This window comes from Accipiter gentilis, chromosome 31, assembly GCF_929443795.1.
Source record: "Accipiter gentilis chromosome 31, bAccGen1.1, whole genome shotgun sequence".
Taxonomy (NCBI): Eukaryota; Metazoa; Chordata; class Aves; order Accipitriformes; family Accipitridae; genus Astur; species Astur gentilis.
This window is the reverse complement of record NC_064910.1, coordinates 17,309,111-17,333,387: the sequence shown is the minus strand read 5'-3', so window position 1 is coordinate 17,333,387 and position 24,277 is coordinate 17,309,111. Positions and strand designations below refer to the sequence as shown.

The window sequence follows — 24,277 nt, the reverse complement described above, 5'->3', positions numbered from 1 at the left end:
TGGACCATTTCATTTGAAAGTGCTGTGCTAAGACTTATCCATTAGAGATTTCAAAAATACGTGTTAATGTGCTCACTAAGCGGTGTTAGGATGGCATATGCACTGTAGCAAATGAAGCAAGCTTGGGGATTTAGTCATATTTACAATAGATGTTTGTTTACTTACTCTGTTCTCTCTCTTGTGTAGGGTGAAAAGCTTACATATGTCTTCAGGTGATAATGGACAAATTAATTAATTAATAGGTGTGGTTTTGCTCCAAATCAGAAGGTCAAGAATCTTTGCCTAGTGTGTGGGAAAGAATGATAATCAGAGTGATTAACACCCAGAGGAAATTTCTCGGAGTTTATTTTAGCTAGGATATAGTTGATAACTCCCTTGGCTAATAGCATGCCCGGCTACACGTCAATCACCATTTGCAGAGCTTAACTCTGAATAGCAGTTATTGGTCACATATGTTGGCCTGTCAACTCTCGTTTCAGAAACAGGATGCAAAATGGCACATGGGTAAACTCTAGCATTTGGGGGTTTTGTTTCTATTTTATTGTTGTTGAAAAACTCCGATTTTTAAAAAAGGAAATATAGGAAGGCTCTTGGTGAAAGTCTGCTTAAGTGAAGTAAGAGACTCTCCACGCCATGCTACTTCATTTTGCAGGCAGGAGAAGTTTGAGGGAGAGAGGTTAGGAGAATGGGAATAACTGAACAAATTCCCATGGCTGTTGCCACTTGTGCCCTAGGCCTACAGACGGGTGCTGTATCTGGATGCTCTAATGATATTAAAGATTGTATATGGATTAAAATGACGACCTAACATCATACTTTTCATTGTTGTTGATGGTACGCAACTGAGAGTTGTAGGAGAGGATGCCAATGTGTGGTCCAGGGCAGCTATGTCTTTCTGGTGTACTGCTGCTAAGAGAGTTGCAAGAACAGCAAATCCTTTGTTGGCCACTCCACACCAGCTAGATGAAACAAATTGTTAATCAGGAAGGAGAGTCGGACAATGACATACCAGAGAGCCTCTGGAAAATTTTGCCATGCCTTGGTCTTACCTGGCAATGGGGATTATAATAATGACTTTGAAAGATGTTTTGAAGTTTACTTACAGTTTTACTTGCAAAAAGCAGTAAGAACTGTTGATATTGATGATTTAAGAAGGCATAGGAGACAGCTCCTTACCGTAGGGTTGAAATGTATACTGTGTCTTTGTGGAATATACTTCTCTTCAAAGGGTACTCTCTTCCCCAGCAATATCCAATCTTTCTTCTCTCTCCAACGCTCTCAAAAAACCCCCAAACCCTTGCAAAGCAATCAGCCCACTAAAACTGTTTCATTTTCAGATGACAGGGCTGAGTTTTTGTGTTCTGGGTTGTATTTGGACTGAGCAATTGTTTTGTTCAACTTGACTATATTAAAGCACTAAATATGCTATTCTACATACTAGATGTAAAAAAAAATATTTGTATTTAATGGCAAAATTAATTGAAATAATTACTTTTGACTTATTCCTTGAAACATTTTATTCAAGTTGACATACTGCTGTAAAATGTGTATATTTTGATGAAACTGAACTTCTCAGCAGGGAGCTGTTCTATCAAAAAAATTTTGATCTATTCCTGTGATCTGCGAATGAGACTGAAATACTCATTGGAATTAAAACATCTGGTGAAAGAAGAGGTGAAGAATTCACATGAATTTTTAAAGGCATTGTTTCATTGTGAAATTTTGTGTCAGACCAGATGATATAAAAGAGGCTTTATGAAATGTAAAATACAAAAGATTTTAATTTTATTAAGAATGTTTGTGTTTCATTGTTGAAGAACAAGGTCTCCAGTAGTTAGAAGCACTTCATCTGATCAGTTCCCCAACCCCAGTAATAACAAAACTGGTCTTTTCTATAATCACAGGATTACTATTACATTTTAGTTATTCGGGAAGAGAAAAAGTCATGATATGTTGGATAAACATCCTTAGCCAAGGCTATAGTGAGGATCTTGCTAAGTACCTTAAGGTAAACATTACAGGTACCTTGTTTCTTCATAGGCTTTTATAACAAGGTAACTAACATGTTTATTTCTTTAATTTTTCCTCCCTTACCACACCTCTATCCTGACAGACATACACATACCTTTCTAAGAAGAGAAGAAGAAATGCTTTAAAGGTTGCATGAAGCATCAACAGTGGGCTATGCTCAGATATCATGCAGTGATTGTCCTGAAGCAGAACTGATGCAAAATTTAGTGGTGATACATAGATAAGAACAAGGGACCAATTCCAATCTCGAATACAATTGCTTGAGTATAATTCCAGCAATGATGTTCCAGTAGCTCAGAAAGGTACAGGGAACATCTATTCTCCAAATCCTGATTATACAAGTAATGAAATGAGTCATAGTGTCTCATAAAATATTTAAGGGAAATGGTATAAAAGATCAAAAGCCATAAAAGCTTCCAGATTGACTTAGAATGAGGGAGATAAATTGCTAGTGTCCTCTCACTAGCAGGAAATTCTTTGGGGGAAAATTGCAAATGATACTAGGAAGTGGACTATGCTCATACTAAGAAGGGCTGCTTCACAAAATATACTCTAAATCCCCAAATCTGACCTGGGGAATTTCTGTCCAGACTCTAGATGCATTATCGGTTTAACTTCGAGCACGTAAGATGTGTTGACCGCATTTTCCAAATATGCAGAGCATTTCGTTTCAGTGGATGAAATAATTCACAGATGTTTTACTATGCCAAAATTTGGCTGTAGTTTAAAGCATCATGTTAAAGGTTTGGTACATGGTTGTATTTTTAATATTTTGCAGGTTTATCTTTGTCTCTTAAATGCAAATGTGCTGAGTCAGGAAGCCTGGACCAGGTCAGTCTGTGGCTCTGTTACAATTTCACATCTCCATATGTCCATGCTGCAACTGAGGAGTTACTTACTCATCTTATTTGCATGGGTGACCCCCAACTCTCCCATGCTAGCGACAAAGGCTTGGGTATGAAGTAGGCCCCCAGTTCTACTTTTATGTCAGCCACTATACATCCCCTATTCACCTCAGGGGTCAACACAGATTAAATCAGTTTATGCTGCTAGATCTCTAGTACCTGTCTATATTTTCCTCCCAAGTGTCCAGAAGCCTTCCTGCAATTGAGTGGAAAGCATCATGGAGTGGTTCAGCTGCAGCTGGAGGAACCACAGCAATTGCCCCAACAAATCTTAGTAACAGACACAGGAACGTCAGTCTGAAAACTGGTGTGAAAAAACAATAGAGTGAAAATTGTAAATACCTGAGTGAACACAAGTTTATCTGCCTTACTAACTGGATTTTAGACATCTTGGTCTAAATCTGTGGCTTATTACTTGTATCAAACAAGGAAAGAGAGATATAAAAGACGAGCTGCAGAATCAGGCCTTTCCCAACAAAACCTTGCATAACTAATCTTTATAATCTGTGAAATCTATCTATCTTCAAACTATGTATGGATTGACATACAGACCTGAAGCCTCCTGGTGTTGCGTAGGATGCTCACTTTAATTTAAGGAAGAAGAGCTGTGGGAGGGCTTTAAATAGATGGTGGTGAAAGATACTTTTTTTTAAACATAGGTTTGATCTAGGCAGAACAATACAGAATAATGGAAATAATACTGAGCATTGCTGCTGTCTGAGAAGTCAGGTTTAGTGAAGGAGTGCTGTGTTAGTGTTTCAGCAAGGTCTAATACAGCATCAGGGAACGGGGTGGGGAAAGGCATCTCTAGTAGGTTTGGGGTTTTTAAGAAAACAATAAAACATACATGGTAGCCTGAAATCCAATAGTACTCTTAGTTTGCAGTCTTCTCCCCTCATCCTTATTTAAAAAGATTAAAATGGAAGTGTTTGTTTTTAAGACAGAAATGTTATTTACACAAGCCAGCAAAAGTCTGTGCTGCCTATAAAAGACATACCTTTTAAAACTGGCTTCAACAGGAAATCCAAATGTGATATTCTGTAGGTTTAAAAGAAGGCGTTTTATAAGCATTTGCATATAATTAACCATTTGCAAGAAATTCAGTGACCCATTTGATATGCATGAGGGAAGGGATGCCATCCAGAGGGAGCTTGACAGGCTTAAGGAGTGGGACAACGTGAACCTAACAAAGTCAGGCCAATGCCCGGTATCAATACAGACTGGGTGAGGAACGGATTGAGAGCAGCCCTGCAGAGAAGGACGTAGCGATATTGGTGGATGAGAAGCTGGACATGAGCTGAGAATGTGTGCTTGCAGCCCAAAAACCAACCATATCTTGGGCAGCATCAAAAGAAATGTTGCCAGCAGGTCGAGGGAGGTGATTCTCCCTCTCTGCTCTCATGGGACCCCACCTGGAGTTAATGCATCCAGCTCTGGGTCCTCCAACATAAGAAGAACATGGACCTCTTAGAGCAGGTCCAGAGGAGGGCCGCAAAAATGATCAGAGGGCTGGAACACCTCCCCTCTGAAGAAAGGCTGAGGGAGTTGGAGTTGTTCAGCTGGGAGAAGAGAAGGGTCCAGGGAGACTTTACTGTGGCTTTTTAGTACTTAAAGGGGGCTTATAAGAAAGATGGAAAGAAACTTTTTACCAGGGCCTGTAGTGACAGGACAAGGGGCAACAGTTTTAAACTGAAAGAAGGTAGGTTTAGGTTGGATATAAGGAAGACATTTTTTATGATGAGCGTGGTGAGACACTCAAACAGGTTGCCCAGAGAAGTTGTGGATGCTCCATCATTAGAGGTGTTCAAGGTCAGGCTGGATGGGGCTTTGAGCAACCTGATCTAGTGATGTCCCTGCCCACAGCAGGGGTTTGGACTAGATGATCTTTGAAGGTCTTTTCAATCCAAACCATTTTATGATTCTGTTGGGGCTTTTTCTTTTTGTTTATTTAGGTCCTGTTTAAGGCAATATTACGAGACGCCCTCTTTTAATAAACCGTGCTAATCTTGATTAAACCATGCATGATTGCATTCCAAGAAGTATACTAATTTAACTGGAAATATTCTGGATATACTGCACTCTTGTGATGGGAGTCATCTGACAATACAGTCACTGACAATAGGACATCTATGTCTTAGCCCATTTGCTGCAGGCTTCTTTTATAGTCTGTAGATATAGGTACTCCCAGAACAGGATTCTTTTTTGCACTAAAGCCATCTAAAACTGGTCAGATAAATTGCCTCCTTGAAATGCCTGTTGAGTATAAGAGGATCCCAGGATTGGTAGGATCTAGTCATCTGTAGGCTTCTATATTATGAACACCTCTAATTCATCAGAACAACTGAAATTTAGTATCATTTAGAGTGGGCTTTGTTTTCCCAGACATGTTATATCCTATTCAAAGATGGCTGTATAAAACATGCAGAAAAATCTTGCTTTATGTTGTCTTTCTGACCTAAAGTCAGGTGAGATGAATTTCAGCCTTTATAGAGGATGTGACCAACTAAGGTTAGCAGAGTGGCACTACAGTCTCCTAGCAGCCAGGGATGGTTCCTTCAGCAGAATTCATGCTACCGTTTATTTTAAGTGCTACTGTATGATATTTAGTCACGGAGAACTGAGCAAAGGCACAAACTGACAACTTAATTTCAAAAACGTTAACTTCAGAAACATTTCTCCCATCCAGAATGTTGATATGGCTGAGAGCTGTATTACGCCCTGCAGGTCTCCTAACCGGAATCTCACCTGTGACAAGTGTTACCTACTTCATATCACACATTTTTATCTTCCTAAACCAGGCCTCCAATCATGAGTATCTCCTGTCTTTTCAGTGGCTTCCATTTCCACTCATTCCTATGACTTCACCTCTTCTGATATGCTCTGTTTCTGAAACTCCATGTTCCCCACTTCCCAAACTTGCCTGTGCCTGAATCCTCAGTCAGATTTTCCCGAAGGTGCCGAGCTCTTGGCATGCCCAGTGCCTGTGTTCACGTTAACAAGTCACGCTGGGCCAGTTAACAGCAGATCCGTGGAGTGAAGTGGTTGATGCAAAGAACCCGGACTATGAGTATTTTACTCCCACACTGCACTCCTTCTAGTCAGGGCATGAGGACTGGATATTCATTAGTGGCTAAAGGTCATTATTAAGTGCTCATCTAGAGCTCAATCAGCTGGGTTATGTCATCTGAGAGGATGAAACTTCACATGCTCCAGCATCAGTCAGAGATGTGAACCAAAGCTTGATTAACGGAGAGGAGTGGGAGATTGCTTAAAAATGTTCTCATGACCTGATCTAAAGCACTAAGGGGAAGACACACAGCAAGCAGAGGGGCTTCTGCCTTGCGAAGGCACAGATATCCCTGAATTAGCATTTGAACTGCTCATTTCCCTGATACTGCTTTCCAAACCAGGCTCATCCTGAGTGATGATGTTAACAGTGCGGATACGGCTAATGAGCAAGCCACACTCAAACTGCTCATAAGGCACAATGGTGTGACTATCCCTCAAGTGAGGAGGTTAAGTTATACATGAGTGAACTTAGGTATTCTGAGCACAGTAAAAACGATGAAGGGCAGGCTTAGTAGGAGGAAGATGGGTTTGGGTCAGGCTGAGAGAGAGGAGTACTAATGCTAAACAGTGTTATAGTGCTAATCCTTTTAACTTCCCCTCTGGGCTTTGTTGCGAGACCCCTATGGGGGCCTGATTATTCAGACTTCGCTCTGTCTTCCCAGGCATCCGTCCTGAGCAGAGATGCCTCTTTCCATAGTCAATGGGGAGCTGAACTGCAAAAGGCAGCTAGTGTTTCTTCAAGGTGGCAGACAGCTTTTTACTGTTAAAACATTGTAATTCAACCAAAGGTACGGAATATCTGCTGAGCAAGCATGTGAATGTGTTTAGGAAGCTATACTGCTCAGAAGTATGGGAGTATTGTATCTGTGTTGCATTATTTCTTATCTCTGCTAACCGTGGAAGGATCTCTTCTATAGAAAAGCTCAGGAGTACATAAAGGCACCGTTGTTTCTTGGAGTTAGTGAAGCTATGAAACGCATGAACTTTACCCCTTGCCGCTACAAAAGATCTGCCAATTCTATGAATTTTAAATCCATGGGAAATTTTTGTTGCCCTCGGCTGTTGAGTTTCAATGGCTAAAACTCTTTCTGAAGTTATGCTTGAATGCTGTTTTCTTTATAGTCTCCAAAATGACACCTTATGCTTTTCCTGCATTCATAATGCTGAGAAAAAGATAAACAAGTGTTCTCTGTTCAGAAAACCGTCATGTATTATCTGGTCTGTTTGGCTGTTTGAATGTAGTGATTTAATGCCAATAATTCCAAGAAATACTAAAATGTGTTTTGTAGTTTGGTGTTTTAAAGTCTGGGAATAAAAAAGCTGATGTTATGATCCATGAAGGAATAGCACATACAAACTGGGGCTGGGACACAAGAAAACTTCAACTGTTTCCTGTGTAATTAGCCATGCATGGCAAAGACTGTAAGGAATGGCTGGCAGCAAAAAGCTATCTACAGTGATGTCATTTTATGTTCCATTAAGGTCTTGTTATTTTAGTATTTAAACAAAATTATGCTGCAGGAAAATACAGAGCCTGTTGTGCAACTCTGGTAAGGAATAAAATCAAAGTGTTGGCCTATCATTTAGAAGAATTGCATGCATCAAATTCTGATTTTTAGCTGAGTTTTTTGGAGACAAAGGGGGGGGGGGACTTTGATTCAGGAAAGAAATAGTGACATACTGAGCATTGGAAATGTCAAGGCACATATGAGCAGCTGCAAACATCACTTTTTTGGCTGTGTGGCTCCAACTTCATTTTTGCTTACTCGGGATGACGGGCAGAGAGAACAGGCTGTATTTTCAAGAGTCACTAGTCACATATTAAATGGATCTGTTTTTTAAAGAGTACCAAGCACTTACTTCTTTGAAAAGTTGGACAGCAGCTGGACATACAAACATAGATATTCTTGTATACCCTTTTGAAAATGTAAAACACAGCAGTAAGAAAGGGGAAAAAAATGAAATTTGTCTCCAGTTTTCCCATCTGTAGTGTAAACCAACATCATAACCAAAACCATTCCAAGATATGTCTAGGCTGCTGCATCAGAAAACCAAAGATCCCAATTTGAGAGCTCAGATAGGTCTCTGTATACATATTTTCTCCTATAAGGAACACTGTGACTTGGGTCAGACAATTTATCCACCACTTCCCCACTGGGAATCCAGCCATACCATTAGTTTAACTGTCAGACATGCTCCTAACTTTAAATACATCAGGTAAAACCCACGAATAAGCCTCGTGTCCCGATCTCTGCCTGTAGCAGTGTGTCCAGGTTGACAGACACAGAAGTATCTTTTCATGGTTTAACCCCCGCCAGCAATTAAGCACCACGCAGCTGCTCGCTCACATTCCCCCCACCCAGTGGAATTGGGAAAAAAAAAAAGTGAAACTCATGGGTTGAGATAAAGACAGTTTAATAGGACAGAAAGTAAGAAAATAATAATAATGATAAAATGAAAATAATAGTAATAATAAAAGAATTGAAATATACAAAAGAAGTGATGCACAGTGCAATTGCTCACCACTTGCCGACCGATGCCCAGTCAGTTCCTGAGCAGCGATTCCCCCCAGTTTATATACTGGGCATGACATCCCATGGTCTGGAATACCCCTTTGGCCAGTTTGGGTCAGCTGCCCTGGCCGTGTCCCCTCCCAACTCCTTGTGAAAATTAACTCCATCCCAGCCAAACCCAGGACACGGCTAAAGGTGTGGGTGCGAGGACTTCCACTTCGCAGGCTAAGCTTTCACACAGAAGAGTTGAGCTCTTGCGATGCTGCAGAAACTCGAACAAATCAAAGTCCAGGAAGCACGTCGAAAGATTTCTCTATTTATTTTATGTCAAGTGTAATAAAAGAATAGTTTTTAAGTAGTTTTTCTAAATCCTGCTTCTGACTTGTGTACATGGGGTAGTAATAATGAGGCTCCCGCTTGCCTATGGTGCTTGCGTTGTTGTGGGCTGTGATGGAAAGAGGTGAATATCAGATTCATTCTCCCTGATGGCACACTGCTAACCAGTTCACAAACCAGTTGTCCTGGAAAATTCAACCTGTTCCAGATGGGTGTACCATCACACAATTCCTTTCCGCTTCTCAAACACCTGAGAAAAGCGGATGGGGAGCTGAAAGGAGGCTTGGTCGTACTGACCATAAAAAGACATCCCTTCCCCCTATATATAAACTATATCTTTTTAATATGTCATTTTCCAATATAAACACACATTTGCTTCTGAAATATCGAAGTTGAAAGTGAGACTGTGGCCCTGATTCTTAAAAATATGAAGTAGCAATAGAAATATATATGTGAGAAGCAAGAATGCTTTAAAAGAGTGTATTTTAAAAATGTTTAGTCCTAAGAACAAGCACTACTCAATGTACTAGAGATCTTTTCCAAACAAGCAATCTGTTACGAGAACTGGTATACTTCATCTGGTACAATAGGGTGATATTTATCTTCAGACTAGACAGAACAAATCTTCTTTTTAAGCCCTTGTGGCCCTTTGAGTACTGGTCTGACTCAAAGTAAAGAAAGGTATTTATCGGAGAATCTCAAGTGGATGGTGAAGTATTATGCTTTGAATGGTTTATATTCTCCTCTCTCTGCTGTATATTATTTTAAACTCTGTTTTGCTTTGCATCTGAAATATGATGGTAGGATATCTATGTTCCCGATGCAACATGAAGGAATGTGACATAGGATTTTTTGTTTGACTGTTTTGGGGGAGGGGTGTTACACAAATGCTGCTGAAAAATTAACATCACTCGCTGATTGAGGGCTCGGATTTCATACGTCTGATTTTCACTGTTCAGACCATTGGTGGTGGCATACACATGAATAATTCTGTTCATAATACTGTCACATGCTTTCCCTGTTACTTGGGTATAAAACATGAATAATATAATTTACTTTATTGGCTTCTAGAAGTGAAAATCATTCTAGGCATTGTGGTCAGGCACTTGAATTCGAAATTTTTTCACCATATAGTTGAGTCATTTCAAGAATCTCTCATGCAGCAAGTGTTTGGGGTTTCTGTTGCTTTTTCCGTGTCTGCATGTAATATATTGAGATTTCCACAAAAAAATGAAAGAGGTAACGTCTAAAGAAAGGCTGATAATACCTTTTAGTTGTTTATATGTTTCATAATTACAAACCATCTTGACCACATCTTGATTGGGTACAAATGGTCCAGCCCTGCTTCCACCTAAAGACAGTTACGAAGCTCGGTTTGGCTTGATAATAAAGCACTCGGGAAGGCAAGGATGGTGTCTCACAGAATCATGTTTTATTACTTTGGTTTCTAGGAATTGCTAATTCTTATAACTTCATAATCCCAAGCACAAATATAATGCAAAGCCATAGGCCTTAATTAGATATGGTTTTTATTTGAGCAGTAGCACTTCAACATTTCAGAATAATTTACAATAAAATAAGTGGTAAAGGGAGCAGAGTTTCTCTGCTAAAGGCACTCTGTGCTCTGTAAGTGTGATAAAATCCCAGCACGAATGCGCAGCAAAATGAAGTATTAACTTTCTTTTCTTCGTAAGAGTTCAAAACGTTTTGCTCCTGTGGGATTTAATGTAAGTGATGCTGGATGTTTAGACTACAGTCTTCTATTCACCTTTGAAAAGCCTAGGTTGTAATCTGATTTAGGTGACAACTGAAAGAGCTCAGTGGTCTCAGTTTAGTTTCTTGTTTATGAAACCACCATCACACACTTAATGCCGTGCTGAGCATGACAATAATATACCATTTTGAGGCATACTGGCACAATTGCGGTAAAAGAGGCACAGAGTATAAACTGGGCTTAAAAAAAAAATCCAACAAATTCCTTTCTTTTAAACAGCACAGACATTCACTGAAATTTTGCAAAGTCGAACCCTCCCCTCTGGATGGGATGCCTTTATTCTCACAGATCATAGACTATTCTGCATTACAAATGGCAAAGCCTTTGGTACTGCTGGAAAAGACATCCTCAGTAGGAGGAAGAGCATTATAGTAGAAGTGATTTGCACTGGTTTATTAAAGGTATCGGTATAGCAGAATCTGGCTAGATGGTATATTGTTAGGTGGCCATCAAGTCAGAAACTACGCTAGGTTAAGAACATGCTGACTGATCAACGTATTCAATCATCTGTTTCCATCTGACCCATCCCGAAGTTGTAATAGACATGATAGGGTGGTGTAAAACTCTGCAATAATAAATAAACTAATTAAAATAAGCTGTTATTGGAATAAACTAAAACGTGGCCTCAAGTAATAAAGGCAACACAAAAAGAGTTTATGAAAAGGATGTTTCTCATACTGCGTTATTAAATTCTGAAAAGAAATCTCTGTTGTAGTTTTGAAAAACACTATGCCAGTTAATTCCATTTCTGTCACCAGGTATGGGTGAAAACCTGTGCATCGCAACCATCAGTACAGGTTTTGGGGAGATACAGAGTAGGCATAGCAGGAGAAAGAGGTTTAGAGTTTAGCACTTCAGGGGGCTGATGTGTGTTAAAGCTACTTCTCGAATGGACCATAGCTTAATCCCTCTGCTTCTAGTCAAGACAGTGATTAAAAATCACCCATCCAGGGAATTGCTTCTGGGTGTTGATGTGCTGGGTTGCGGGGATGGAGTTAAGGGGGCGGAGAAGAGGAGGGTTTATGTGTGTATGGCTGATGTTTGAGCAGCTGAATTTCAAAAAGAGGGAGGGGAAGAGAGGGAAAAACTTGGCCGGCCCCAAGGGGGAGAAAAGAGAGAAAACAAAGCTTCCTTCAGTAAACTCAGCCAGTGACATAATCATAATTTCTGAGTTCCTCACAAGAGAGCTACCCCACTATCACTACTCCAAAGAGAAAACAAGATTGCGAAATCAAAAGACAGCACTGGAGGCGGGGGGTGGGAGGAGGGAGGTATCTTGTAAATGAGGCAGGATTTAAGCTGAAATAAGAACCTTAGCAGCGGTAGCAAGGCTCCTGGTGAAGCACTTGGTGGACTTTTTAATCTGTCTTCTCAGATGCAGAGTGTCTGCTGTTTTTAAAGTAGGTTCTTTGTGTCAAAGGAGCTTAGCACTGGTGACAGAATAACATACTCTTTAATGCGAATATGGAGGAAAAAATACCTTCCCCCATCTCCCCTGCTGGTAACTCTGATATGTAGATAATATCTCTATATTGCTTGCTTGTTTATTTTGTAGATTTTTTGGTATCCGGTTACTATTAAATGACTTTAAAAAAAAATCAATGTGGAGAAAATACATTTGTTTTCTGGTTAACTAAAGCAAATGAAGATTTTCTGAGGATAGCATTAAATCTTCTTTCAGCATTAAACATTTAAGTAAGTGATGGTTGTGCTGCTGCTTTTTGAATTCACGCATGGCTGCTAAAATATTTCATCTCTCAGGCTTTCTTGCACATCTCATCCATGCTAATGGGAGGAGAATCTGTTGGTTTCTGATCATTTCCAGAGAATATCTCATTGAGTGGCTGGTACGCTCAGCTCCTTGAACAGAGAGCGTAACGTATTGCTGATGGTTTTAGTCCGATAGATTTACTTCAGATTAGCTGAAACACATGGAGTCCTTAAGGACCATACATTTTTAATAGAACAAAGCAGCATGCCATAAATTACTTTCCTGTCCTTTAGATTCATTTCCTTTGAAAGAAGGGAAAAAAATTAATATCTTGTCAAGTAGAATGCCTAAGTTGGCAACAAAGAAGATCATTCAGAATACAGTATATAGTTAAATTTAGAAATACAGATAAGAAAAACGAGTCCTATCAGTTCTATTTCCAATAGATTCACTTCTTTTTTTCTTTCTTCTTTTTATTTTAATTTTTCATTTGGCATTACTGCCTGAGAAATGGACTGCACGACAGCTGCAGGGTATTCTACACATTTAGGACTGTAAAACTTGGTGGCTTACACAGGATCTTTCTCAGAATAATGCTTCAGAATCTGGTCTTCCCCCTGCTTTAGGAACTCTGTTGTTTCATTGCTAAATTATAGGCAACTCAAGATGAGCTGGAAGCTGTGCCAGGTTCTGCTGCTACCACCTCATCTTTTCTGTCTTGCTTGTATCTTTTGGACAGGAGACCTGCCATGCTTCTTGCCAGGGTTTTAAACTAATCCTTATTTTCTAGAGGTGTCCCTAGTTTAGGGAAGGAAACACGCCAGAAGATATCCTAAAAGTAGTATTTTAACAAATAAGGTGTCCATACGTGGCCCTTTCACATATGTAAGGCTGCTGATAGATTTTAAAGACAAGCAAAAATATAGAAGTGGCTTCTATGAGGGATTTTTCAAGGCATGGTTCCTATGGGCTGGAAATGAGAGCTGCCATTGGCTTTAATCAGTATTTTAGGTACTGTTCAAAATTGGGCTAAAGCAAGCTGCTGAAAATGGACTTAATTTCTTGCCCTGGCTTGTGTGAGTATTTTTATGTCATTAAGATAGAATCTCCCCTCACCACTACATCTGGAAGTCTTCCAAGTGCATTTGCAAGGTGAGTGGAAAGGGGAAATACGCAGTGGAACAAGCTCTGCCCATTTCTGCTTGGCTTAAGTAGGTCTGGCCTTTGTCAGAGTCTTGAACGCTGGGTCATCCATTCCTGATGGCAATCCAGGAACCTGAGCAAGCTTTGAAGGAAGTCATATAAACTGGATATCAGCTATTTGTCCGCTGCAATTCTATGTCCTCCTCCCTTCCAGAGAGGACTGGTTTAGCTGCCTGAAGGGCAGGAACCCAGAATATCCTGGCTGCACTGGCTTTCTCTGAGTTAACAGTGGAAGAGATGGTTACCTACAAAGGGACCCTCATGCGATCTATTTCGGGCATCTGTCTCCAGAGGAAGATTTATCCCATCCTGGGGTACTGTTTCACTCCCTTTTCTAGACAGAACCTAAGCAGCTGGCTAAAATTCTGCCTAGCTTTTCAATGGCTAAAATTTAAGTTTTGCTCTCAGTCACGTCTAGAGGAACTTACCTATCAATCTTTTGACACAGGAAATGTAATTTAAGCAATACCTATCTCCTGCCCTGCCCCCTTGCCCGTTCTCAGACCTGTTTCTTGACAATATAATCAGCCCCATGCTATCCAGCTCATCCTGGCTGTGGCACTAGAGATGGATGAAGTTGTCTTTTCCTAACTGAAGATGGGAAAAGAAGCTGCAGAAATCTAATCATGGAGTGAACGGATCAAAGCGTGGATTTATATTCCAGGTGTGACTCCATGGCAGATGATGGTTCTGCCGCTATTGTGGATGCGGGTGTCTGTGCTGATGAGGAACTTAGAAGGAGTAGGAAACACTGCAAAACAGAGCGCAGGAGCAGAGCCCTTAACACATCAGTCTCAAAGGATATAACAACTATATTTACTCTAACTTCCAGTAGCAGCAAAAATGTTCTGTCTGGCATACTGTAGCTACTTCTTTTCTCCAGCATCTCAGGTGACACGACACCTCTTTGTCATTTTTTTGTGGCTAGAAAGGAGATGATGAGTGTTCAGCTTCTGCTAGGGGATTTTCTCAGCTAGGAGAAATGCAAGCAGAAGACAACATTAGGTTGATCCAGCAGAAAACAAAGGTGCTGAGAAAACTGTGACTTTTACATCTTTACATCCACCTGAAAGAGTCTGTGAATTTAAGACTGATATAGCAAGTCTCCTGTCAGGGGGAGCTAGCTGCCAGCCAGATTGGTTTCCCAGAAAAACAATGAAACACCTGGCTGCTGTTTAATAGGTGCACTGTGGCCATCATTCAAGCTTTTGAACAGATTCTTTTTGTTTGTTATGGAAAAAATGGAATTATTCTCTCTTTGTTACACAAAAATCATCATGATCTTGAATTTACCACAGATTCATAGAAATTAGTGCAGAGTAATCCAAAGGTGGGTTGTTTGGCGTGTCTTGTCTGTCTGGTTTTTTAGCTTTTTTTTTTTTTTTTTTTTAAAGTCATTCTTGGATGTCAGGTGTTGCTGAACCTGTTTGGTCGCTTTGTGAAATATGGATGGGCATGAACTACCACCTGGAGCAGCTACCTGGAGCAGCCGCTACTATGTCTGAGTAGTTCACAAAGACACATTTATTCAGTTTGGCATTAATTAGATGGAGAAGGTGGGAAAGAAAAAAAAGGAAGAAAAGAGAAGTTATTGCATTCCTGAGCTGATAATACATACAGGACTGACAAGTGGAGAGGAAAATTGCAGAGTATGGCGGCTGTTTCTACTGGCAACTGAGAACTGAGCTAAGTCAACAAACGTGGCTAAAGAATAACCCAACCTAGTCCATTCTTTGCAGCCCAGTAACTTTATTTTTTCAAGGGACTTCTGCTTTTTCTATTTGATCTAAAAAGAGCTAGTAGAATAAATTAGTGATAGCTGTGGCAAATAAATGTTACCTGGAATGGAAAATTGAATTTGCAATTTATATTAAAATGCCGTTGTGGTGCGTTGACCCTGGCTGCAGGCCAGGTGCCCACCAAAGCTGCTTTATCACTCTCCTCCTCAACTGGAGAGGGGAGAGAAAATATAATGAAAAGCTCGTGGGTCGAGATAAGGACAGGGAGAGATCACTCAGCAATTACCATCATGGGCAAAATAGACTCCACTTGGGGAAATTAGTTTCATTTATTATCAATCAAATCAAAGTAGGATATTGAGAAGTAAACCCCAACCCTAGAACACCTTCCCCCCATCCCTCCCTCCTGCCCGGCTCAGCCCCACTCCTGGTTCTCTCTCCCTCCTCCCCCGGTGATGGGGGCTGGGGTCTGTTCCTCACCCCTTGTCTCTGCCGCTCCTTCCTCCTCAGGGGAGGAGGACTCCGCACTCGGCCCCTGCTCCGCTGTAGGGTGTCTCTCATGGGAGACAGTCCTCCACCAACTTCTCCAAGGTGAGTCCTTCCCATGGGCTGCAGTTCTTCACAAACTTCTCCAGCGTGGGTCCCTTCCCCGGGCTGCAGTCCTTCAGTCACAGACTGCTCCGGCGTGGGTCCCCCGCGGGGTCACAAGTTCTGCCAGCAAACCTGCTCCAGCGTGGGCTCCTCTCTCCATGGGGCTGCAGGTCCTGCCAGGAGCCTGCTCCAGCACGGGCTTCCCACGGGGTCACAGCCTCCTTCGGGAACCCACCTGCTCCGGCGTGGGGTCCTCCCCGGGCTGCAGGTGGAGATCTGCTCCCCCGTGGACCTCCCTGGACTGCAGGGGGACAGCCTGCCTCACCGTGGTCTTCGTCACCATGGGCTGCAGGGGAATCTCTGCCCCCTCCTTCTTCACTGACCTCGGTCCGCAGAGTAGTTTCTCTCACATGTTCCCACTCCTCTCTCTGGCTGTAGTTTCTGTTGGGCAGCAACTTTTTTTCCCCTTCTTAAATCTGTTCTCCCAGAGGCACTACCACCATCGCTGACGGGCTCGGCCTTGGCCAGCAGCGGGTCCGTCTTGGAGCCGGCCGGCATTGGCTCTATTGGACATAGGGGAAGCTTCTAGCAGCTTCTCACAGAAGCCACCACTGTAGCCCCCCCATCTGCTACCAAAACCTTGCCACGCAAACCCAGGATAGCCATGCAGCTTCGCTATGTAAAGTACTACTAGGCATCACATCTGCTTTTTTGTGAAATTATTGCTCAGCAGGTCCAAAGCTTAAAATCAACAGTGGATCTTATTGCCAACGGGATGTTATGAACGCCAAAAATAGAAAAGGGCTCTCAGAGGAATAACTGATGGAAATGGGCACACAGATGGCTGTCCATCTCCCTGTTGCCAGCAGTAGAGTGGGTATTCCTGGGAAAAGTTCAATCAGTAACTGGTTTATTCCTCAGTTTTCTCTTAACTCACACATATTCTATGGGACATAGCTTTCCCATGGCAACAGTGAAGAGAACTTTTGGTTAATCTAGCGTGACTGTTTTCTGTGGAAAAGTACGTCTGTATTATAAATCTGAGGTTCAGGTAGATTAAAATTAATAGCTGCAATATGCATTATTCTCAGCTGGTCTTCTCTGTGGCATATTAATATTAGTCTTGTACGATGTTTAGCTTTTGAAACATATAATTGACTGTGTGATGGCTTCTTCATCAACAGTAACTTGAAGTTTAACACTGATACCAGTTACAGGACTTTGTCAGGCTGGAAAATTTCATGCTCTAGACCTGGAAGTTTCATGACAATTCCTCTCTAAAGATATTGTTACTGCTTAAATAACCAGCTAATATTTTTCTTGAGTCACTATTGGAGCCTTTGTTCTTAGGTTTGCCTACTACACTTTGTTGTTATTTAAGCTTCCTCCTTTTCTCTTGCTTGAGAAGAAATGCCCTGTTTCCCATTGTTTTTGAGCCGAGAGGTATGTTTTTACTTGTAATTTATGATAGGTTACCGTAGCAAGAGATTCCTTTGAAGAAAAGCAGAAGGTAAACTGGATTGTATTTCCTTGTCTCTTGGTCAGCATTACTTTTTGGGGAAAACTCCTTTACATGGAGTACAGTGATAGTGATACCAAGAACTGCAGGGGCTCTGGAGAACCTACAACTGTAGTGACAGGCTCTTCTTTCAGGCTGATGGGAGAGAATACCTGCATGAGTCCTTAATCCGTACTGTGGCAATGAGTTGTGTTTTTTCTGTCTAGATGCAGGTGCACCACCCTGATGAAGACACTGACAAGAGAATAAAGAGTAAAGAGTATGACACAAGAGGAAAGTTGCTAGATAATTAGAGATTTAATAAAATAGAAAAAAATGGTTGCTCTGTTACCCAAGATTGGTGCTCATTTGATTTCTTGCAAATCATGAGTACTTAAAGAGGGAGAGTGATTGATTGAAGGGATTAATTAGAGCTATACGTTTAACAAGGGCTTCTGGCTATAATGGCCTCATTAATTAAAACTTGAACTTTGTAAAAAAGCTCTTTGCAATCCATGTTTGTTTATGAATTCTCTCCTCTTTTGTTTTTGAATGGAGGAAAAATCGGACTAACAGGTCATTAGTGCATACAAAAATAATATGTATTGCGTTACAGTGATTTATATTTCTTGGAGAATCAGAAAAACATGAATCAAACATAAATCAAGCATAATCAGCAAGGCCAGCCTTTGTGGAGAAGTTTTCTTTAGCAGTCTTTAGAGGTCTGTGTTTAAATTCATTTTATGTGAGGTTACACGAACCAGTCTTTGAACTAACTGTAGACTAAGTATATCATTTTTATGTTTTAAGCAATTTGCTTTCCATTGAGGACATTGAATATCCATAATCCTCCTCTTTTACACATTTTCATTTGTAAATAGTTATATCTCTTAACTTGATAAACTCTTAGGAAAAAAACATAAGGTCGTATATGTTTCCATATACATTGAGACTCTCGATCCTGCAGTCTTTTGCAAATGTAAAATGCGCTTAAGTCACTCAACAGGCCCTATGCTGTTAAGTGAGGATTTGTGTTCCCTGATGCTTTGCTTTGTTTTTTATGAGTTAATGTTCTTTATTAAAAGGCACAGCTTTCTTTTACTAATACATTTCAAGGCTCTTAATTTCAATTTACTAATGGTCCTCATTCGTTTTCAAATATACTGGTACAGTGAATATAGGAATATCCCTGGAAGACAATAGATATACTCTCAGGACTAAAGATCATTTCATTAGCATACACATGCTTTGGCTCTAATCCTCTAAGTATTTGTCTATGAACTTAACTTTATTTAGCATTCCCAGGAAATTCATGTATCTGATGCTGTCTCTTAGTGGCTGCAGAGCAATTGCCACTACTATTTGCAGTAAGAAGACACACGCTTTATAGGAAAGCTGTTGAACTATGGCTTTAGCTGGAAACAGAACTGAAGTTTCACCTGCAATTCACATGTGTGCATGTGAATGAGAAAGGCATTTATCACGTATTTGTGCGAGTCATTTGAAACAACATTTTATTAATATGCACATAATAGATTCCAGTATGCATTCCTAAGTTTGTGATTAAAGTAATAGCTTGGTAATAGAGCGTGCTGTGTACTTTCCTAGTATTGTGTAGTTGCTTGGGAATATGTTAATTTCTGTAATACAAAGCATAACCTGTAGGAAGTATGTATGGCAAAGAGAAACGTAGTTGGACTTGCCTGTGAACATACAGTATCTGGGTCACTAGAGATAACATATTATGTCTTATAAGGTTTATGTTTAATGTGGGTGTTTCATATCTATCAGTCTTGATCACTTTTCTGCAAATTTTCAGGAATTTTGTGTTAAATGTAATTTTTTAAAGAAACCTTGACCTAATTCTGTATTCTTTATGTGACTCAAAACTTGCATCACTTCCAGCAAGAATGCTGGCTTAAAAGCAAAGAATAGACAACTTGGTACTTACTAAGACACTTGGACATGGAAATACTAATTGTTCCGTATTGAGCATAGCGCCTGTGCTTGCAGATCTCTTTGGGAAACTCCTCTTTCGATTTTTAACACTGAAGCATCACTGTTGCCCTCAGCAAAACTGAGAGCTGGGTATGAGGCTAAAATATACTTTTAATTACTGGAAGTGTAGATTTGTAATGCTACTCATGAATACCACATAATCTTCCTGTGACACTAAAGTTTATGTTACAACGCTTATGAATATAAATTTAAATTGGTTCTCTAATGCAGTTCCTTGTGGCCACTGTATAAAAACATGAACAGATTCAGGCAGTGTTTCTCAAGTGTGTTAACATGATACTCGCATCCCAGTTTTCTGAATCAGATCATGTAGAGAGGTAAAGCATAATCAGGCATCCTCTTTGTAAAGCACCTTCACCATAGAGACTAATCTGCCTTATATGCTAAAAAAATTTTTTTAAAAAAAGTATAGAACACTGGGGGATTTAGATATAGCCAGCAGCCTCAAAATCAAGACTGCTGTCTAAACCTCTGGAAGTTTTGAGGCTTCCTAGATTTGAGATCTCATTGTCCTCTGCACTATTTAGGATTAATTGCCTTTCCAAATACTGTAGCAGAGACTTTGACTTCAGAAGATGTCTTTAGAAACCTCAGGCTTCATGTTTAGTAAGTTTCAGATCAAGTTTGTTTCGGCATCATACTGCTAAAAAGCAGTTTACAACAAAGGGAAAGAAAAGAATTTTCTTATCTTTTCAGTAGAAAACCTTTTCATGTGATGAGTTTGAACAGGTAAACAATCCTTTAGGCCACGCTGGAGGAGAAGACATAAAAAGGAAGAAGTTCCTGTGGATTTGGCTGGGGTAGTTTTTGTCTTTTGCCCCTGTTTTTAAGCATACACTTGCACGCTGATATTCTTCAAATCTTTTTTGATAATTTGGTCCTACTGGAGTTTTCATACTCCTGCCTTGATCATTCCTTCAATGCCCTTCAAGGGGACAGATTAGCATTCAGTGCTGTATCGTTAATCTAACAATCGGGAACAGAGTAATTACTCTCTTTCTCTGTCCAAACCCCAAAATGCAGCACTGAGCAAATGGCTTCATTGATCACAGGGAACTATTAAAAGCAAGTCCTGTGTAGCAGTGAAATGGGATGGGAGTAGCTTTGATTTTTCCCTCTCCCTGCCTCACCTACTCCCCAAGATTACAAGTAGCTGCTGTACATTGCAAGGAAGGGGAGTTTTTGTTTGTGGCCTACTTTCAAGTTGAGAAAGATACTATTTTGTCTGAATAAGGGAAATCAGGTATTTGATGGTGCAATTAATAATCTATTCATCTAATATGAATCGAGTACTACACGTTGCTCCTCCAGCAAGGCACAAAGTGTTTCAGGATCACATGCTGCTGTTGAAATTACAGTTTGCCTTTCTCCAGAGAGCATTAATGGTGGGTCATTTATAGTATGTCTTATTGGGCTAAATTAAAATATTTAAATACTGTTATAAAATGCAGATGAAGCATTAGAGGGGAAAATGACATATGTGTATAGAGTCACCCACCGTTATCTTAAGACTTCCATCAATGAGACAACAGGGGTTTTATAGCTCAAAGAGCAATTAATATTAAACAACTATTTGAAGGAGAATTGGTACTCGGCATTCATATGAAACAGTTTCATATTAAGAAGCTGTTCATATTGTAGCACATGAGTTGCTCTTGCTGACATGACATTTCCTCATTTTTCCAAAAAGCCAGACTGCCTTTTTCTTCCTTCCACGTCCTTGACGCACAAAGAGAATCACAAGGTGCAGACACTGACTAAAAGGCAGGAGCATCTATGCTTTCTCCCCTTCTCTTCCTTGGGGTGGGCAGAGGACGCAACTGATCCGTAATGGACCGAAGGGCAGGAGAGCCCTGCATCTCTGGCATGCTGTTTGGAAAAGCGATGAGGCTGTTCCAACTCTGGCTCTGTTCAGCAAAAGAGTAAGTCGCAAATGTCTTTTGGATCACCCCTCTGTGCTGACCGACAATATGGCAAAAGAAGAAAGAATGGAGAGAGACTATTTTTAACCAATCTACTGTTGTTATTTTTCGCCAGCATAAAATCCTATGATTAGCTGTACAGAATTAGTAATTTACGTGAGTGTGCTTGCCTGTGAGAAAGTTACAAACTGCAGACATATTAGCATATTTGTTCCAATTGTTAATATTACAGCTCCACTATGACCTCGTTATACCACGCTATGGCATCTGCTTTCCGTAGACAGCGGACCGATTGTTTGCAGTATGTGCCTGGCAGCAGCACCTATCAATCTAAAAATGTATGTCCCCTGTCCATCAAAATAAGATAAAATAAAATTCCACAAGTAATGAGCTTTAAAACAAAGATCGTATTTCAGTTCTGCACACGGAATGAGTGGCATAGAGAATTCTCTTTTGTGGGCAGATGGCAAAGCAGTAAAAATGAGGTTTTGGAATCGGCATATTAGGATTTCCAGACCAACAAGTAAAAATCTTATTTTCTAGCTTTCTTTAAAAACACCTGGACCGATTTTCAAGTCCAGCTGTTTTTACCAAGGTATTTATGCCTGATGTGTTAGCGAGACAGCTGAACCCAGCAAAAAGCTGTACTGTGGATGCTTGTAGGTCAGTGAATTCCAGTAGTGACACTGGAGTACAGTTTTGTGCCCCATCTAAGTTGCTTCTCCCAGTCAGTCCTGGTTTTATCTTTTTTCTAGGACTTGGAATGCTTTGTGGAAATAGAATTTCTTGTAATCGACTTGGGCACCTGCTTGTTTCTATCCTGTTGTTGACCTGCTCCAGCTCCTAAGGTGCTCTGTGTCTTGATTGCAAGGAGCATTGTAACCAGAACACTGTACTGGGTTACTACACAGTACAGCTGTGGGATGTGCAGAATACGAAGCATGCTATTTGGCACTCCCTTGGACAACAGGATCGCACTGGCCAAACTCTTGCCATGCAGAGCAGACCCTGAATTCTGCAGAAACGGAAGGCGGCACAGCAAATAGATACATTCTGGAGATTCTGTCATCAGAAATACATAATTTAGAACTCACACATGATGAAATAATAATTTTACAGTGGTTCAGTAGATAGATATTCGTTAAGTATCTGAGCCTTGAGCTATGTTAAATTTAGATACATTAACTTACCTCTCTAGTAATATATTAGCTCAGAGTCTTAGACTGAAATTCTTCACAACTTGGCTGCGCTAGGGATATTACCAGCTGAAATCTAGTGAATCTCTTGGACGTAGTTTAAGAAATTACTGTCACCAGCTCTCCGCTTCTTTCCCCTGCTGTAACCTGCTGCAACCATATATACCTTAAGCAGTCATTTTTTAGTTTATACCTTACAAAGAAACTCATGGGCCGTGGTTCAGCACATAATCTACTGATTCTGTGGTGTAGGTGGTAACTTTTAGCAGAAAGGGGCCATTGGTGGCTAACACATCTTGCGTTTCCGTGGTAAGATTCACCAAAGCTCTTAGTGGGACCGTAAGTATGCAAATCCACAGCTGTGCTGGCACTGAGCTCGGACGGTATCTTGTTAAACTGTGATAATTTGATCGTATTCAGTTATATATCTCAGTCCTTCTGCTACCTGAGAATCTAACTCCGTGTCCAAAGGCTTGTCTAGCGGGGCTTTCATGAATTTTGATAGATATTGCAGAGGAGGGAGGCTAGAAGTCGTCTATTTTACACTTGACACATGAGTTCAGAAAGTGGAAGAAGGGAGATTAGCATGGTAGGGGATGGGGATATTTGTGAGATGCATACTCTATCTTAAGCTAAGGTTCTTGAACGATAGCTGGAACAAAGTAGCGTAGCCAGTGGCACAAGCAGAAGGTTTTGAGGCTATGGATTTGAACACATAATTATTTCCTTGCCCACATGCGTGTGTGTGTGTGCATACTTGTGTACATGCAGTGACAAGTGCACTGAAGCCTTTGCGGGCATACCATCACACAGACACACTCAGATAAGTTTTGAAAGCTTTTTCAAGTGTCGTCTATTCAAACGTATGCAATGTTCCCCTCAAACTGAAGAAGCAAGCATGCAGAAATCAAGGCAGATGTATCAGTAGAATTAAGATTATTGGAATTGTTTTGCATCACTTTCAGGATTGATTAAGGAGAAGATTTAAATGTAAAAAACTATTTATTATTGGAACTTTGTGGCTGGTTGTCTGCAAGCAGAGGGCATGAAAAACTCAGGCTAAGTATAATGTGGATAAACAGAGCAGCAGGGCAGCACCTGCTAATAATACTAGTCTTTGGACTGGTTGATGCCAAATGCGTCTGGATGAGTGTGAGCCAGCATGGCTGGAGGAAAGGTCCAAAGAAACTGCACGTTGCTGTTTAATGAAAGATCAAGGCTGGGATATGAACTGAAGAACCTAAAATCCTTCCGGCTAGGACTTGTGCTCTGGCCCCTGCTGGGCTGCTTATAACTTGACTTGACTATAGATTATCCATGGACATTTAATACCATGGAAAAGAGTTCCAATAATCATAATCCCTCTGCACATCTGTCTTGCTTCTGCATGCTCATTTCGCATGTTACAAGCTGTCATTGCACACACATGCTAACAGACATTGCCAGCAGAAACCTTTAAAAACCTTATGAAGAGTGTACGTTTGTGAGGGCTCCGGTCTATGGTTTCAAGTAAATGAAATGAATAGGAAATTAAATAATCACAACAGTTGTTTATTGTTTCAATGAGAACAAAGTGTAGGCTCGTCCATGGAAGAAAGACCAAAGGCAGCGTGGATTTGCAACCTTATGCTCGAATGTCTGAGGTATGTTTTGTTTCACTTTGTTGTGTTACCATTGTATGAAAGAGAGCATTGCAACATGAAAAACAGAGAACAGGAGGAAGCAATTCTTTCCTGCTGTTTCCACTTTGCATGAATTTTTAACACCTTT

The 24,277-nt window shown here is 40.6% G+C and overlaps 1 protein-coding gene across 3 annotated transcripts in view; it reads left to right on the top strand.

Moving 5' to 3' along the window:
- Positions 1 to 24,277, top strand: part of MID1 (midline 1) — a 248,295-nt gene that overhangs the window by 112,685 nt on the left and 111,333 nt on the right. The window contains exon 1 of one of the 3 annotated variants that reach the window (XM_049834647.1): positions 2,810 to 2,862. The exons of the other annotated variants lie outside the window; for them this stretch is intronic. The gene's annotated coding sequence lies outside the window, so the exon portion shown is untranslated. Of the gene's footprint in view, positions 1 to 2,809; positions 2,863 to 24,277 lie in introns of those variants that run through there. 3 annotated transcript variants of the gene reach the window in all.